We start from the raw sequence: 15,937 nt of genomic DNA on the forward strand, positions 1-15,937 counted from the left end.
ACCTCCTACATCCTTCTTCTATCTAGTCCGTAGGGGGCAAGAAAACAAAGATGTCAGGCCAACAGTCATGTGGTGGGAAGCGCCTGGCTAGAACTGGAAAAGCACAGGCGAAACAGGTTGCTCTGGGTTCAAACTGTGCTGTATTACATTGGCTGTTTGGCTCATAACATATCTGGCAACAACCCTGCCATCTGCTTGATCCCAGAGTTTTTCAGACACAGAGCCCTCCCTTGCAATTGAGTACCTCCCAGTCTGATTGCTGATGCCTTGGTCTTCCAGTAACCCAGGATCTTTCTCCAGGCTTGGTCAACAAATCTTCGCCAGCCCTTTCTAACCCCATAGTTCCAGGGACCGAGACTGCATCACATGGTGAGTAAGGACAGATTCTGGACCCAGCCTTCCTGGGGTCAAGTCCTGGCCACTTAGTAGTTGGGGAGAGTGACTTAGACTCCCTGTGCCTCGGTTTCCTCAAAGGAGACATAATTATTAGTATTTTCAAGGGTTTGTGTGAGAATTAAATAAGTAACATACAAAAACACTTAGAATAGTGCCTGTCAAATAAAAGAAGTCTATTTATATTTGTGATGCTGATTATTATTATTATGTTCATTAAAAATAGGTTCCCCAATAAATATCTTGACTTATGGCAAAGATTAGCTTTGCTGGTTCTTTACTAAAATCCTTACTTTCAAAGAGTTTGATATTTTTACTTGATAATTATTATATATTGATTGTAAAAATTTGGAAAATACAGCACTGTTAACATTTTAGTGTATCTGCTTTCAAGTCTTTTTTCTTCTGAACATGTTTTTGATCCATTATATTAAAGATCATATATAGTTCCTTTTTAAACATATATTAAAATATATGAATAAAAGTATATTTAAAGTAATGTACTTTCCTATGTATTTAATTTATCAAAAATATGTATTTGCATATTATATATTCATTATTTATATTTGTTAACATACATATTTTATATTGTGCATATTTATATAATATGTGAAATTATATGTATATATTTATGTAACTTAATTTGTATATTGAATTTAATATATATTTATTATACATTAATGAATATATATAAATTATACATAAAGTATATATTACTGTGTAATATACGTAATATATGTGAGGCAGCTCACACAGGGCCAGGAAGAGTCCATGTTCTCACCAACCACTGGAAGAACCTCTTAATATCTGGGGTGTCAGGAAGAATCTATGTTCCCATCAACCATCGGAAAAACTTCTTAATGTGTGGGGGTGTCAGGAAGAGCACTCAGAAGGCAATCACCTCAGGTGTGGGGCAAAATCAGCCACAGACTAAAGGCTGCTCTGGTCCCACCTAACAAAACCTGAAAGCAAAGACCAGAGAGGACACGGTTTCCAAGGAATTTACCTGTGTCACCTGCTGGTATTTGCTTCTAGGTGAAATCTGGAAAAAGTCCCAGAGGGATGCAGTACGCCATCACAAAAGGGCCACACTGAACCCAAGGAGAAATGTTTGGGAGAAGACAAGCCCACCCTGCTGAGGAGAGGGAGATATTCTGGTCCAGTAACGTTCATTCATTCATTCATTCAAGTATATAATGAGTACCCACCATGTGCCAGGAGCCTCCATGCACTTAAGCACCAATTGGTACAGTCAGCCCCGTCTCCACACTCCATTCACAGAGCTGGTGCTCAGCACTGTTTGGGGAACCAGGATACGGCCAATTCTATTGCACCTTCTGGCCAGCCTCTCTGGAATACATCTGTATGATGAAGGAAAAGAAAAGCGTCCAATGAACATGTCAGATCTGTTTTCTTAAGACACAGTCAAACTGCGCTTCCTCTGAAGCCTTGATTTGACTTCTTCTAAGCCAACAGAAGGATCTGCTGCTTGAGACCACCCTGTTATGAAACTTGCTGACGCTCTACGTCTGAAGCAGGACACACTGAGAGTTGTGCCTTTTTCCTGTTCTTGGATCACATACTCGACGAATGGACCGTCTGTGGTGTGTTGAATTTCTCCCATCTTCATTCCAAAACTGGCTATGAGGTGGTCTCAATTTGAGACAATTTTCAAACAATGATTGCCTCAAACTAGAATCTAATTGGGGGAAAGTAATTTCTGGCAAAATCCCAAGCCGGGAGATTTTCTATCTGAGAAAATTATATACCGAGGCTGCCAGCTCAGAATGGAAAGCTTAGCGGCATTAAACATAGCTCTGCCATTGTCCATTTCTGTACCCTGTATTTGATAGAGAGGCACCCAGGACAAGGCAGAAGTTCCTGGAATTTACTCTGCAGTTAGCTTAAGACCAAAGAATGAGACATTTGAAGGAAACAATGACAATGTTTCATCCATTTTCTCACTTCAGAAACTCAGCACATGCTGTGCCATTGTTCAAATGGCTCCCACTCTAGAAGGCCATTTAAATCTATCCAAAATCTTCCTGAGACTTACTTTATCCGAAAGCTTTTGCTCTCTTCTCCAGCCCTCATAGCTCTCCCTCTCCAGTAAATGCCGGCAGATCTTAGGACGCTTAAGGATTTAATGAGATGTGATTTCAAAAAGAGCATTCATTGTTTTCTGAGTGTTTCGATCGAGCATGCCACATCATCCATCATGGCAATGGATTCAACTCAGGGGCCACCTCCTCCCTGAGTAGCAGTTCTCCAGTGGCTCGCATAGCACCCTGGGCTTACTTCTTTCTTAGCACCTACCACACTGTGTTGTGGTCTTTTCAATATTTGTCTTTCTCAACCACTAAATGAGAGTTCTGTGAGGCCTGAGCTCATGTATAGGATGCATTAATATTCCCAGAACCCAGTACAAAATAAAAGCTCAATGGATTCTTATGGAGTAAATCTAAGTGAGAGAATGAATTAAGGAATGTGTGAATGAGTGAATAAATGCTAGAAGCTTGATAACTACTTATTGATCGATTCATTGTCCCTGAGACAAAAGAGCAGAGGAAGGGCTGTTTTCCTTTGTGCTTAGTGAAAGTTGAAGGTAACAGGCAACTTAGATCATCCTTAGCAAGCGAGTTGTAATAAAGGAAAGAAAAAAGGAACAAAAGTAACCACAGTCACGTTAAGCCCTGTTAATACCGCAAGCATAAGATCAGTTAAGCATACCAGTCTCTAACTTTTGAACAATTGAACACAGTCTTTTTTCTACTCTGATCCCCTAGGAAAGTCACCTCTTCCACTTTGGAGGGAAATCCAGCCTCTCCCTCTCATTTCATCTGGTGGGATTAAGCTAGAAACGTCTTTTGGCAGAGACTGATAGCCCCACCTACCACCGCATCATCATGCCCAGCCAAAAATAACCCCTCGTTTCCTAGTGGCTAGGTGTGGTCAAACTAACTAGGTTCTGGCCAAGGGGCTAATGAGCAGAGTAAAGCATATGACTTCTGGAAAATTTCCTCAAAAGAAGGAAACAAGTTCTCTCCTTTCCTTCTAGCTCTTTCCTCAAGGCTGTAATGTTGAGGGGAGCAGACCAACAGCACGGACGGAGACTGCATCCAATATATTAGGTTACATACTAGCCGCTTATATGGGAGAGAGACTTTTGTTATCCTGTTATTTCAGGGTATCTTGTAACAGTGGCCTTGGCTATCTCTTAACTACTATTTGTTCTTTAGGGAACAAGAAGCCTCTAAGAGAATACCGGAGAAAAGATGAAGAAGAAACTCACCTTTTTAAAGTGCTTACTATGCAACAAGCACTATGCAAGATGACAGTCCTAGAGAGAACTTATCCCATTCCTCATTTTAGAAATTCGGAGAAGTGAACTAACTTGCACAAGGTCACATGGTTTGTAAATGGTGGTGCCCAAGTCTGATTCCAAAGCCCATACTCTTTCCACTTTACAGTAACAGAAATAGTAATTGTGATAGTGATAGCAATAGAAACGTGTATTAAGTGCTTATTGTGTCAAAATCTGTGCTGAGCATTAGGCATGAATTACCTCATTTAATTCTCATGACAACTCTTTGAAATAGATACTACTATTGCACTTATTTAGATTAGGGATTTAGAGTTATTAAATAACTTCCCTAAAGTCACAAAGCTAGTCAAAGGCAAGGTCACAGTTTTCACAGGGTCTGATTGACTCCAGAGCTCAAGCCTCACCCTCTGCTTGACTATGAGCACGTCTTCAGATTAAATTCTTATTCAGTTACAAAGGAACGTCCAGTGCCTAATCTTTGCCTTAGGCTAACAAATAAGTCACCCTTCTGAATCCAAGGGTTTAACATGCATTTCGTGACTCACATATGACCAATTTGACCCCAGTGTAGAGCTGGTGAGCATAAAAGAAAATAAACTTTTTTCTTAAATTATTTAATGCACAAGAACTGTGCAGTAAGATTCAATGGCATACCTGCCACTACCTGTGTGAACCTTACTGTCACCAGCTGTTAATGTACAGATCTAGATCTGTGGGTCATTGTATAGAAGCTGAAAGAAATTGGTTATACATGTTTGAATGATTTAAGTTTAATGCTGCTAAAATCCTTATCAAAAAGCTAGGGATATTGTGAAGGATGACAGACCACACAGACATAAATAAAACTTCCATAGGCCCTTGAATGAAGCTTGAATGATGACTAGTACTTTTTAGGAGGACTCCCCTCTTATGTTAAAAATTAAATTATTGGGGCCGGCCCTGTGGCAGAGCGGTTAAGTTCGTGCGCTCCGCTTCAGCAGCCCAGGGTTTTACCATTTCGGATCCTGGACACAGACATGGCACCACTCATCAGGCCATGCTGAGGCGGTGTCCCACACAGCACAACCAGAGGGACCTACAACTAGAATATACAACTATGTACTGGGGGGCTTCAGGGAGAGAGAAAAGAAAAAAAAAAAAAAGAAGATTGGCAGCAGATGTTAGCTTGGGTGCCAATCTTTAAAAAAAAAGTATTAATGCTGTTCTCCAATATATATTTTTGTTTTTATTTTTATTTTAAATCATATATTCCACTAACAAAAGCTTAAGTGTTCCTATCAACAATTCAACTCAGTATTTGCTTCTGAAAACCAGTTGAAAGTGAGAAAGAGGGAAAGAAATACAGGAAAATAAAAGGCATTTTCAAAAATGATCTGCATAACTCTAATATCAAAACCTGACTTGGGGCCGGCCCGATGGTGTAGTAGTTAAGTTCACATGCTCCACTTGGGCAGCCTGGAGTTCACTGGTTCAGGTCCTGGGCATGGATCTACACACTGCTCATCAAGCCATGCTGTGGCAGCATCCCACATAGAAGAACTAGAAGGACTTACAACTAGGATATACAAGTATTTACTGGGGTTTTGGGGAGGAAAAAAAAAAGAGGAAGATTGGCAACAGATGTTAGCCCAGGGCCAATCTAAAAAAAAAAAAAAAACCACTGATATAGACAATGTAAGACAAGAAAATGAAACCAATATCACTCATGAATGTAGATGCTTGTATAGACAGATCTAAGGTAGCTCCACCTCCTGGCGTTCATGCCCTTGTATAATCCCCTCCCCCTTGAGTGTGGGTAGGAACTGTGGCTTGCTTCTAACCAAGAGAATACAGCAAAAATGATGGATGTCACTCCCGTGATCAAATTACATTTATATAATATGATTTGCTAGTAGACTCACTCTAGAGATGTTCCCTAGCTGACTTTGAAGAAGTGGCTATGTCAGGAGGCCCACATGGCAAGGAAGTGAGGGTGCTCTCAAAGGACTGAAAGCAACCTTCAGACAAGCACCAGCAAGCAGCCTGGGCCCTCAATTGTACAAATGCAAGGAAATGAATTCTGCCAACAACCTGAAAGAGCTTTGAAGCAAATTCTTCCCTAGTTGAGCCTTCAGATGAGAATGCAACATGGCCAACACCTTGACTGCAGCCTGTGAGACCCTAAGCTGAGGACCCAGTTAAACTGCACCCAGCTCCTCACCCATAGAAACTGTGAGATAATATATGTTGCTTTAAGCTTTTGGTAATTTGCTGTGCAATAATAAATAATACACATGCAAAAATTGTCAACAAAATATTAGCAAATCAAATCCATCAATACACAAAAAGGGGTATATTCCAAAAATGTGAAGTTGGTTCAAGATTTGAAAGTCAATAAATAATTCGCCACATTGGTAAAGGACGTAAAGTCATATACTCATCACATAGTTGCAGAAAAAGCATTTGACAAATTTAACACCTCCATAATAAACATTCTTAGCAAACCAGGAAAAGAAGGGAACTTCTTCAATTTAATAAAGGGCAACTGTGAAAAACCTACAACCATTCATACTAAATGGTGTAAAAGCTAAAGGTTTTCCCCAAAGATTAGGATGTGAGGATGTCTACTCTCACCCTTTCTGTTCAACATTGTACTGGAGTTCCTATTCAGTGTAATAAAGAAAAACAAAGAAGTAAAAGTCATAAGGATTAGAAAGGAAGAAGTGAAATTTTCTTTATGCAGAGACAACATGATTGCTTACACAGAAAATCCTAAGGAATTGTATTAGTCTCCTATTGCTGCTGTAACAATTACCACAAACTTAGTGGCTTAAAACAACACAAATTTATTATCTTACAGTTCTGTAGGTTACAAGTCCGATATGAGTCTCACTGGGCTAAAATCGTGAGTGTTGGCAGGGCTGTGTTTCCTTCTAGAAACTTTGGGGAGAATGTGTTTCCTTGATTACACCAACTTCTAGAGGCCACCCACATTCCTTGGCTTGTCACCCCTTCCGCCATCTATAAAGCCAGCATTGCATCTCTCTGACCATTCTTCACATATAAATATTTTTTCTCACTTTGTGCCTCCTTGCCTTTGAGTTTTCTTAGAGGTGTCTTTTGAAGAATAGAAGTTTTAAATTTTGATTAGGTCAATTTATCATGTTTTTCTTTTATGGTTAGTTCTTTTCTACGTCCTATTAAGAATCTTTGTCTAACCCAAGGTTACATAGCTTTGAAAGGTTTTATAGTTTTAGCTTTTATGTTTAGGTCTATGATCATTTTCAGATCCATTTCAAATTCATTTTTTGGTGTGGTAAGTGATGGGGTAAAGTTGATTACACAATTGATCCAGACCAATTTATGGAAAACGTGATCCTTTTCCCATTGAATCACCTTGGTATCTTTCTTGTAAATCAGTTGATTGTGTACATGTTGGTCTATTTGCAGACTCTACTCTAGTCCCGTCATCTGTTTGTCTGTCCTTTAACCCATATCACAGTGTCTCAATTGCTGAAGTTTTATAGTATGTCTTGAAATTAGGTAATGTGACTCCTCCAACTATGTTCTTCTTTCTCAATCTTTTCTCAAAATTGTCTTGGCCATTCTAGATGCTTTGCATTTCCCTATACATTTTAGTATCACTTTGCTAATTTCTACCCCAAAAAGCCTGTTGAGATTTGAAGTGGAATTGCATTGAAGTTACGGGTTAACTTAGGAATAATTGACATGTTGACAATATACAGTCTTCTAATCCATAAACATTGTATAGCTTTCATTTATTTAGCCCTTTAATTTTTTCAGGAAATATTATATAGTTTTTAGTGTGGATATCTTGTAACATTTTTGTTAGATTTATTTATTTTATGCTATTATACGTGGAATTTTTTTTTAAAGATTGGCACTAGAGCTAACAACTGTTGCTTTTTTTTTTTTTTCCTGCTTTTTCTCCCCAAATCCCACAAGTACATAGTTGTATATTTTAGTCATGGGTCCTACTAGTTGTGGCATGTGGGACACTGCCTCAACGTGGCCTGATGAGTAGTGCCATGTCCGCGCCCAGGATCCAAACTGGCAAAACCCTGGGCCGCCGAAGTGGAGTGCGCGAACTTAACCACTCGGCCACAGGGCCGGCCCCTACTTGGAATTTTTTTTAAAGGGAATTTTACAATCATTTGTCCAGGGGTCAGCAAAAATTTTTTTTTAAAAAAAGGCCAAAAAGCTTAGGTGTTGATTGTGTTTACAATGTCCTTTAACAAAGGAATTAAAGTCATGTTTCATCTTTCCTCCCTCAATAAAAGTTGGCTAAGTACCTACTACATGCAGCTCTAGTTGCCCAGGGAGTACTACAAAGCTGATCACGTACAAATCCTCTAGGGGGTTTTTGGGAGACATTCTATCAGTGCTGACCACAAGTGTCCACTTCTTTCAGCACGTTTTTAACTCAGTGGTTCCCTGGGGTGTTTTAAGAAAATACAGATATCCAGACCCCACCCAAAGTGACTCGTAAGCAGAAATTCAAAACTTTCCTCTGAAGAAGTCATTCCAAAGTATTATTGTCCTCAACACATTCATTTTGGCCACTATGCTGTTATTTTTTCCCTCTTAAGAAAACCATCCAGGCCCCTTTTTACTGTATTACTTTCATCCTTACACACCTAGAGCTTTTTCATAGCATGCATTATACACAACCCCAAAGAATGAGTGAGTGATTGCTTGCGAACAAAAACAAAGGGAAAAAGGAAATCTGCTAAAGCAGGATTCCAAGCCATCTCCTGGGAGTGTGTTCATTGGACTGAGGGCATTTCAATGAGGTGAGCTGGGAGCCACCACAGGTCCCAAGCTGGACTGGCTACATAATTTCCCGGGCCAAGTACAAAGAGAAAACATAGGTGCCTTGTTCAAAAATTACTAGGGATTTCAGGACAGTGAGAGCAGAGCGTTTATGCAAGCACGGGGCCCTTCTAAGCATGTGGCCCTGTGCAACTGCCTGGGTTACTTGTCCACGAAGCCAGCCCTGGTTCTGAGGACCAGGGTGTTCAATTTACATTTAGCAGGTCTGCACACTTGCTGGTAGTCAGGCAGGCAAAGGACAGCAGCTGATTGTATTTCCATCCCAATGGCCATGATAAAAAAAAAAAAAACTGTTTAGTTCTTAATTTTTTATTTTTGATGTATTGCCTCTTTTAACTACTAGAGAAATCATTTGAAATGGAATTCTTCTGTCTCCTTGCTCTTGTTAGGATAAGCACACATATTTTTAATACTGCAAGTTTTCTTGTCTCTGTTGGCCAATTCCCAGAAAATCCGAAAATTTGAGATGAGGACTTGAAGTTCAATTCCATTTTTACCTGAGAGACAGTTGCTCAGTGCCATTCCTGCAGCTTTTAGCTTTTGCCTGAAGCAGAAGCAACATCTACTAAGGACCCACTAAATGCTTTTTATTGATTTCCTCCTCACAACAAACCTAAGGCTCAGAGAGGTGAGAAAAACGTGTCCAAGTAAGGGCTATAGAGAAGTAGTTAAGATCATGGACCCCAAATCAGGCAGATCTAGTCCAAATCTCTTGTTTGTGTTTATATGCATGAAACTTGGGAAGAATTACTAAACTCCTGTGAATGATATTTTCTGTAATTGTACAATGGAAAGAATAACATCAACCTCATAGGATTGCCATGTGGGTTGAGATAATATAAGTAAAGTGCCCAGGACGAGGTAGACACTCAATAAACAGTCGTAATTATTATTAAAGTCACATCTTGTAAGTTGCAATGCTTGGATTTTTTTCTCCTTCTCTGAAGATAGCATTGGTAAACTTCCATTCTCTTGTTTTAAGTAATCCCTGAGTTAAAGAAAAAGTAATAAGCATCAATTAATCTTCAAGTTGAGCTTGAGGCTAGGACAAAAAACTGTTACATGCAAATATTGGAGAGGATATTTACAAAATACAGTGCTGACTAGAATTTTGAAAAATATCACACCTAACTGTTTGAATCTTAGCTTTCTTCCCTATTCCTAAGAATCAGGCTTAAAAATACAAAGAGTATCTTTAACTCATAGAAGAGTATGAAGAGTTGTCTTATAAATGCCCTTAAAGGAGTTAACAGCCCTTCCAGCACTTCCTACCCATCCCTCACATGATGGTGGACACCTGGCATCTGTTACCTTCTACTATAATTTTCCTCTTGATATTATAATTTTCCTCTTCCTCTTCCTGGGAAGTGGAGATAAGAGCCCCAGTCCTATTTTATGCTTCCTGATATTACCTTGTGTTTGGCAAAGTGCCCTGTATACAGTAGGCAGGAAGGTATGTGGTTGATTATTATGGACAAGGGAGAGAAGATTTGGACCAGAGTATTTTCAAAGCTCCCCCAAGCTCAAAAAAATCTATGATTCTATACTACAAACCTGTAGAGGGAAAAGGTAGAGATGTTGTTTTTTAAAATAAAGCTTATCAGGTGGGGTGTTTTTTTCATTACTAAAACTTCCCTGCTCATTGCAAAAATTTTGGATAATACAGAACCGTAGAGAAATTTAAAAAGAAAAAAGATCATCCAAGTTTCTACCCTCAAAGCCGATCACATTTTGATGCCCTTTTTCCCAGGTGCCTTGTTGTCACCAAGTGTCTGCCTGCATCCTTCTGTCCCTTCTCTCTCCTTCCTTTGTCACATACCTCGTGCCTTCATGCCATCTTTCATTCATCTCCCATCCACACGCTCCTCCTACCACGCTGTGGCCCAGTACTGAAACCTGACCTCCCAGAGGTGCCCCCCGCACCAGACTTCCCATAATCCTCTCACTCCATAAAAGTTTTGCAAGCCCTGGGCTCCTTTTCCTAGGGCTTCAGCCCTCTGTCTGAGCTAATCTGGAAATACACCTGCTTGTGGTTGGTAACTCTACGCCACAGAGGCCTTATTATTTTCAGGAGAGAAATCGGGGGGTAGGAATTTCAGGTAGGTCCGTGAAAGATCCATTTAGTGGAAGTAAGATCATCATATACATTAAACAAACAAATGCTGAGCACAACCAGAAGAAGCATCAGTCTGGTAAAAAGAACCCAGACAAACAAATGTAGATTTAAATCCATCACTAGCAGGCAACCAACTTAACCTTTCAGAGCCTCAGTGAAGAGGTAGGGCCGACATCATAAGCTTGCCATGAGGCTTCAATGAATAACAAGTATGAAATGCATGGTCCATAAAAAAAAATGTCATTAAAAAAGGAATGTCATGATTCATGTCCTCATGGAGCTTACAGTCTAGGAGAATAAAGAAGACATACATAAAAATAACCATAACACTCAATTTTAAAAACTCTTATTAAGATCCAGGTACAGGGGCTGGCCCCATGGCTGAGTGGTGAAGCTCACATGTTCCGCTTCCGCGGCCCAGGGTTTCAGGGGTTTGGATCCTGGGCGTGGACATGTCACCACTCGTCAGGCCATGCTGAGGCAGCGTCCCACACACCACAACTAGAAGGACCCACAACTAAAATATGCAACTATTTACTGGGGGGATTTGGGGAGAAAAAGTAGAAAAAAAAAAAGATTGGCAACAGTTGTTAGCTCAGGTGCCAATCAAAAAAAAAAAAAAAAAAACAAAGATCCAGGTACATAAACCCATTTTACAGTTGAGGAGATAGAGGCTCAGAGGAAGGGAAATGACTTGACCAAGGTTACCCAGGGAGAAAATTGCAAAGCCAAAATTTGAACCCTTGTCTGCCCAAAGGCACACTGTAATAATACAACATAGGCACTTGCTTTTAAATCTATTTATAAGACTAACGCTGGATGCCAGCAATCATCATCTTGCTGAAGCAAAACTGGGTCCCATTTTGAAATTTTGTCTAAAATTTAGACCATGACCTATCACAGAAAGGGGTTGGGGGTTGGGGCAGGAAATCCAGGGCCTCAGATTTAGATCTTTGGCCCCCTATTCAAATGAGACTATACATACAGTCACAAAGATACACCGTGACAACTTTAATCACGTGACTTAAATCTAGTCCTGTCACTCATTTGCAAGGTTGCTTACACAACCTGTACTGATATTTTCTGTAAATATTATAAGTATGATGTCAATATCATAATTACACTGCATTGTACTTTCTCAATGTTAAAAATGTTAATTTGTTCAATTTGAGTATTTAAAATGTACCACAATTTTTGTAACCCTATTTTGTCATCTCATCATTTCCATTCTGATGCTCCGATGTTCATCAAGGCCCAAGCAGGGAGGGAATGGCACGACTCACACTGTCAGGGCCTTAATCCTCTCTCAACAACAACACTGCCCTCTAAGAAAGAGGGGCAAAGACTTCTGGACCCAGGAAATTTCCATTAGAACAGAGTTTCCACCATTACCAGGTGGCTGGGCAGCAGGTTGAGTCATCAGGGCCTCTGGCTCTCTACACAGCCCCAGGGAGGTGAACCACATTGGTTGTCACACAGGCCAGTTGTAGCATTATTCCTCTACACAGAAATTTCTCCTTACGTCAATGTGAAAACTCTGACTAGACTCACTTTGATCATCAGACAGGCTTTCGGTGCTTCACTGACTTAGAACTTTCTTTTTTAAAAATGATTGTGAGACTTCCCAGTTTCTAGTCTGGCATGTAAGGAGCTTGGAAATCACAACTCCAACCTAACGATAAGAAAAAGCTGAACAAACCGAAAAATCAGCAACTTTTCTTAGATCCTAAGAGAAGTTAGGTCACAGGGCAAACCAATGCCCCCCAAATTGGAGAGACAGGCAGATACTGAGAATTACAGCTTACCAGGGCAGTAACCTCTGCGGGAACCAGTGTGGGGGTAGGAAAACCAGAATTATAATTGATGGATTGCTGGAGGCTAAGTGTGGATAAGTCTGAGACTCAAAAACTCCAGGAGTACTGAGTCTTTGAGTTGGGGGGGGTGGGGGTGGGGACGGGACATGACGTGACATCCACACTCTTGTGAGTTTTGCCTCCAAAAGCTCAAAGAGGTTCCCACAATGAATAGCAAAGAAAAATCCCCTCTTACTTCCTGCTGGGGGAGGAGGGAAGAAGTAACCATTTTGAAATGTACCAGAACATTCTATTCTTCTTCACAAGTGTTGCCCTCAGGAGACACTTTAACCAGAGCCTAAACTGCAGGGGTGTCATCAGAGCCTAACCGACCTGGGGGAAGGGAAAGACCCAACTCCAGTTGGTGCTAGCCTTCCCTATGGAGAAAGGGAAATAGTCAACTCCAGCCCATTCTGACCACCCTGACCTGAGAAGCACTTGTGAATTTCACAGTCCAGAGGCACAGACTCACCAGAAGAGTAAGACTCAATCATAGGACTAGAGAATGCTCCCCCTCCCCCTACACCTCGTCACCACATTACTAACGTCCTATTTACAGCAGTTCTGTTTACCCAGTACATCACGTCCAGCTATCAAGAAAAAATTACAAGGCATACTAAAAGGCAGAAAACAAAGTTTGATAAAACAGAGCAAACATCAAAACCAGATTCAGATATGGCCAGGATGTTGGAATTATCAGACTGGGAACTTAAAACAACTATGGCTAATATGCTGAGGGCTCTAATGGGTAAAGTAGACAGCTCTACTCACTAGGCAATATCAAACTCCTTCCCAAAGTGATTCAATCCATTTGCACTCCTACAGATACTGCATGAGGGTCCTCTTGCTCTATATCCTTACCAACTCTTAGCACTGCCTGAGTTTCAATTTTTTGACATGCTGGTGGGTATGAACACATATCATTCTGTGGTTTCCAATTGCAATATGTTGATTAGGTTCAGCATCTCTTTATATGTTTATGAGAACAGTTGTATTTCTTCTTCTGTGAAAGCTTGATTACCGTTCACCCTTTTTTCTACTAGGTTGTCGATCTTCTGATCTATTTATGGAAGTTCTCTTCTAGATGTTAAACTTCTGTCAGTTAATTGCCCTTAATCCTCCCACTTCCACTAGTTTATCTGTTGCAGTCAATTAACAAGGTTAACTTTCTGTAGAAACTTTCACCATGCATGCCTACCTAATCGTCTCAGAATATTTTCAGAATTCAGCAAGCAAAATTTAAAAAATACATTCGAGCACAATTGATACAATTGAACATACTTTTTCTTTCATCCTCACTCCCATGTTAGGGAAAGTGCTGGAAATGGGTGAGTGTTTAAGGATCAAAAGTTTTCATCAAAATCTTAGAAGAGGAATTTTGCTCATTCACTGCTCATCTTTATCTTTTTTGGTTTGACAGCACAATTAAAGATACACATATTTTATGTTCATGAATATCCTTAATTATCCCAATTATACCAGCTCTAAACTGTGGCAGAAACAGAAAGTGTTGTGTGGGGCCAGGCAGGGGGGTGGCGGGTGGTGGCAGGGAGAATGTGGAGCCAGACACAGGGAACTTTATTGATGTTGCCTCTGTCTATAGGGTGTATCATATTTTTAGGAAGAGGAGGAAAAAAAAATGCATTCTGAACTGGTTTCAGTTACTTATGTTGCAAAGGGGATATTCATGCCTAAAACAGCTTTCATGGATTTATTTGCCAATTGCCATAAATTAAAACCAGACCAAACTTCATTCCATCTCTCATTTTTTTCTTCCATAGATTTTCCTTGCCTTCTCCCCATTCTCTCCATCCCACCCCAGCCCCTCTCCTCGTAATGTCTTTAAAATAATTTTGCTTTGCGCACATTTTCTGCCCTCTCAGGAAACCTTTTGCTATTGCTTGTTCGCATTCTGCCTGAGGGAACATTTCCTTTTCTCCTTCATTCCTTCATTCTAATCCGTTCAATTATCTAAACCCCCGCCTAGAATCCTTAATAAACATTTGGAAAGAGGGAGAGAGCTCGGTCTTGTTGATTGAGTGGTTTTGATGTTTTTTTTTTCTCGAGACCAGGAAACTTCAGTTTAAGTCTAACATCTTCTTTTAAGAAAACATCCTTTTTATGTTAAGGCAATTATTTACATTTTTTTGTCATTTTAACAACAACTGAGGACTCCTCAAAAATCATAAGAACTTGTAAGCACAAAAGCTTATCCAGCTCTGGAGAGGCAGCCTACAGTGATGGAAGAAATAAAGAACATTGTCCTTAATAAGACCTGGGTTCAAACTCCAGTTCCATCTCTTCCCAGGGGCAAGGCCTCCCTCTGAGCCTCAGTTTCATTCTCTGTAAAATAGTTGATGTGCAGGTATGTTAAGGAGATTTTCAATGAAATAATGTAAGAAAAGACTTCGCTCATTGCTCCAGTTAGAGTTCTAACTTAACGTGAGGGAAATTTATTAGAAGGCTGATGGGAGCTAAGAGATGGATGGAAGATTAGGGAATGTGCTTTACTAGGAGCACTAAGCATGCTGCTCTGGAGGACAAGGAAGCAGCAACTACAGTGACACGAGGTAGCAAGCATGGGAAGGCATAAACTAAAACCATTTTTTGTCCCATGGCAGTTGCTGAACTAAAGTAGAAATGGTCACCCTATCAACACCCAAATCTTTTTCTCAACCAGATAGCCAATTTCCCAAAGAAAATGGGGATTCTTTTACAAAGGGGAAGAGGATGCTAGATGCCAAAAAATCAACCAATGCCCACTACATAGTTTTCAGTGCTAATTTCATTCCTTGAATATTTTGATTTTGCTTAAAGTCCCAAAAATATAATCCCCAGGATAAGATTCAAGAGATATACCTACTCTGTATGAAACGTAACAGTCATCCACCCAAAATGACCCTGTTCTCTGTCTGCCCACATCTCACCATCCTTTAAGATGTAGTAAAATCCTCCTTCACTGAACTTTCTTCTACTGTCTCAAACCAAAGGGCTTTCTTCCCTCAAAACATCTCCAGCCCACACTCACTCCAATACTGGACACACATATGTTGCAATCCTAGCTATTCATGTGTGTGTTTGCGTGTGTGTGTACGTATGCAACAAAAGCATTACAAAACAATTCTTAGCCTTAATATGTGTGATAAATGTTGATATTTTTAAATTCTACTATACTTTATTTTTAAAAATGCTGACTGATACTAAATTGATTTCACAATCCACTGTTGAGTTGTGACAAACAGTTTGAAAACATTGCCCTAGTAGTTGAATATAGACTATGGACGTGGAGGAAACAGATTTAAGATCTGATTCTATCACTCAGATGTGTGGGCTTAAATAAGTCACTTTACCTCTCTGAGACTCAGATTCTATCAAATAGGAATCACAACAAACCATTTCCTCTACCTAAAATGACTG

General features: G+C 40.0%; 1 long non-coding RNA gene across 1 annotated transcript in view; it reads right to left on the bottom strand.

Annotated features, from left to right (window-relative positions):
• Positions 1 to 1,607: 1,607 nt before the first annotated feature.
• The window catches only part of LOC139041716 (uncharacterized), a 46,396-nt gene continuing 32,066 nt past the window's right edge, over positions 1,608 to 15,937 (bottom strand). The window contains exon 3 of the long non-coding RNA XR_011497449.1: positions 1,608 to 1,754. This is a non-coding gene — a long non-coding RNA (uncharacterized lncRNA). The remainder of the gene's footprint in view (positions 1,755 to 15,937) is intronic.

This window comes from Equus asinus, chromosome 23, assembly GCF_041296235.1.
Source record: "Equus asinus isolate D_3611 breed Donkey chromosome 23, EquAss-T2T_v2, whole genome shotgun sequence".
Taxonomy (NCBI): domain Eukaryota; kingdom Metazoa; phylum Chordata; class Mammalia; order Perissodactyla; family Equidae; genus Equus; species Equus asinus.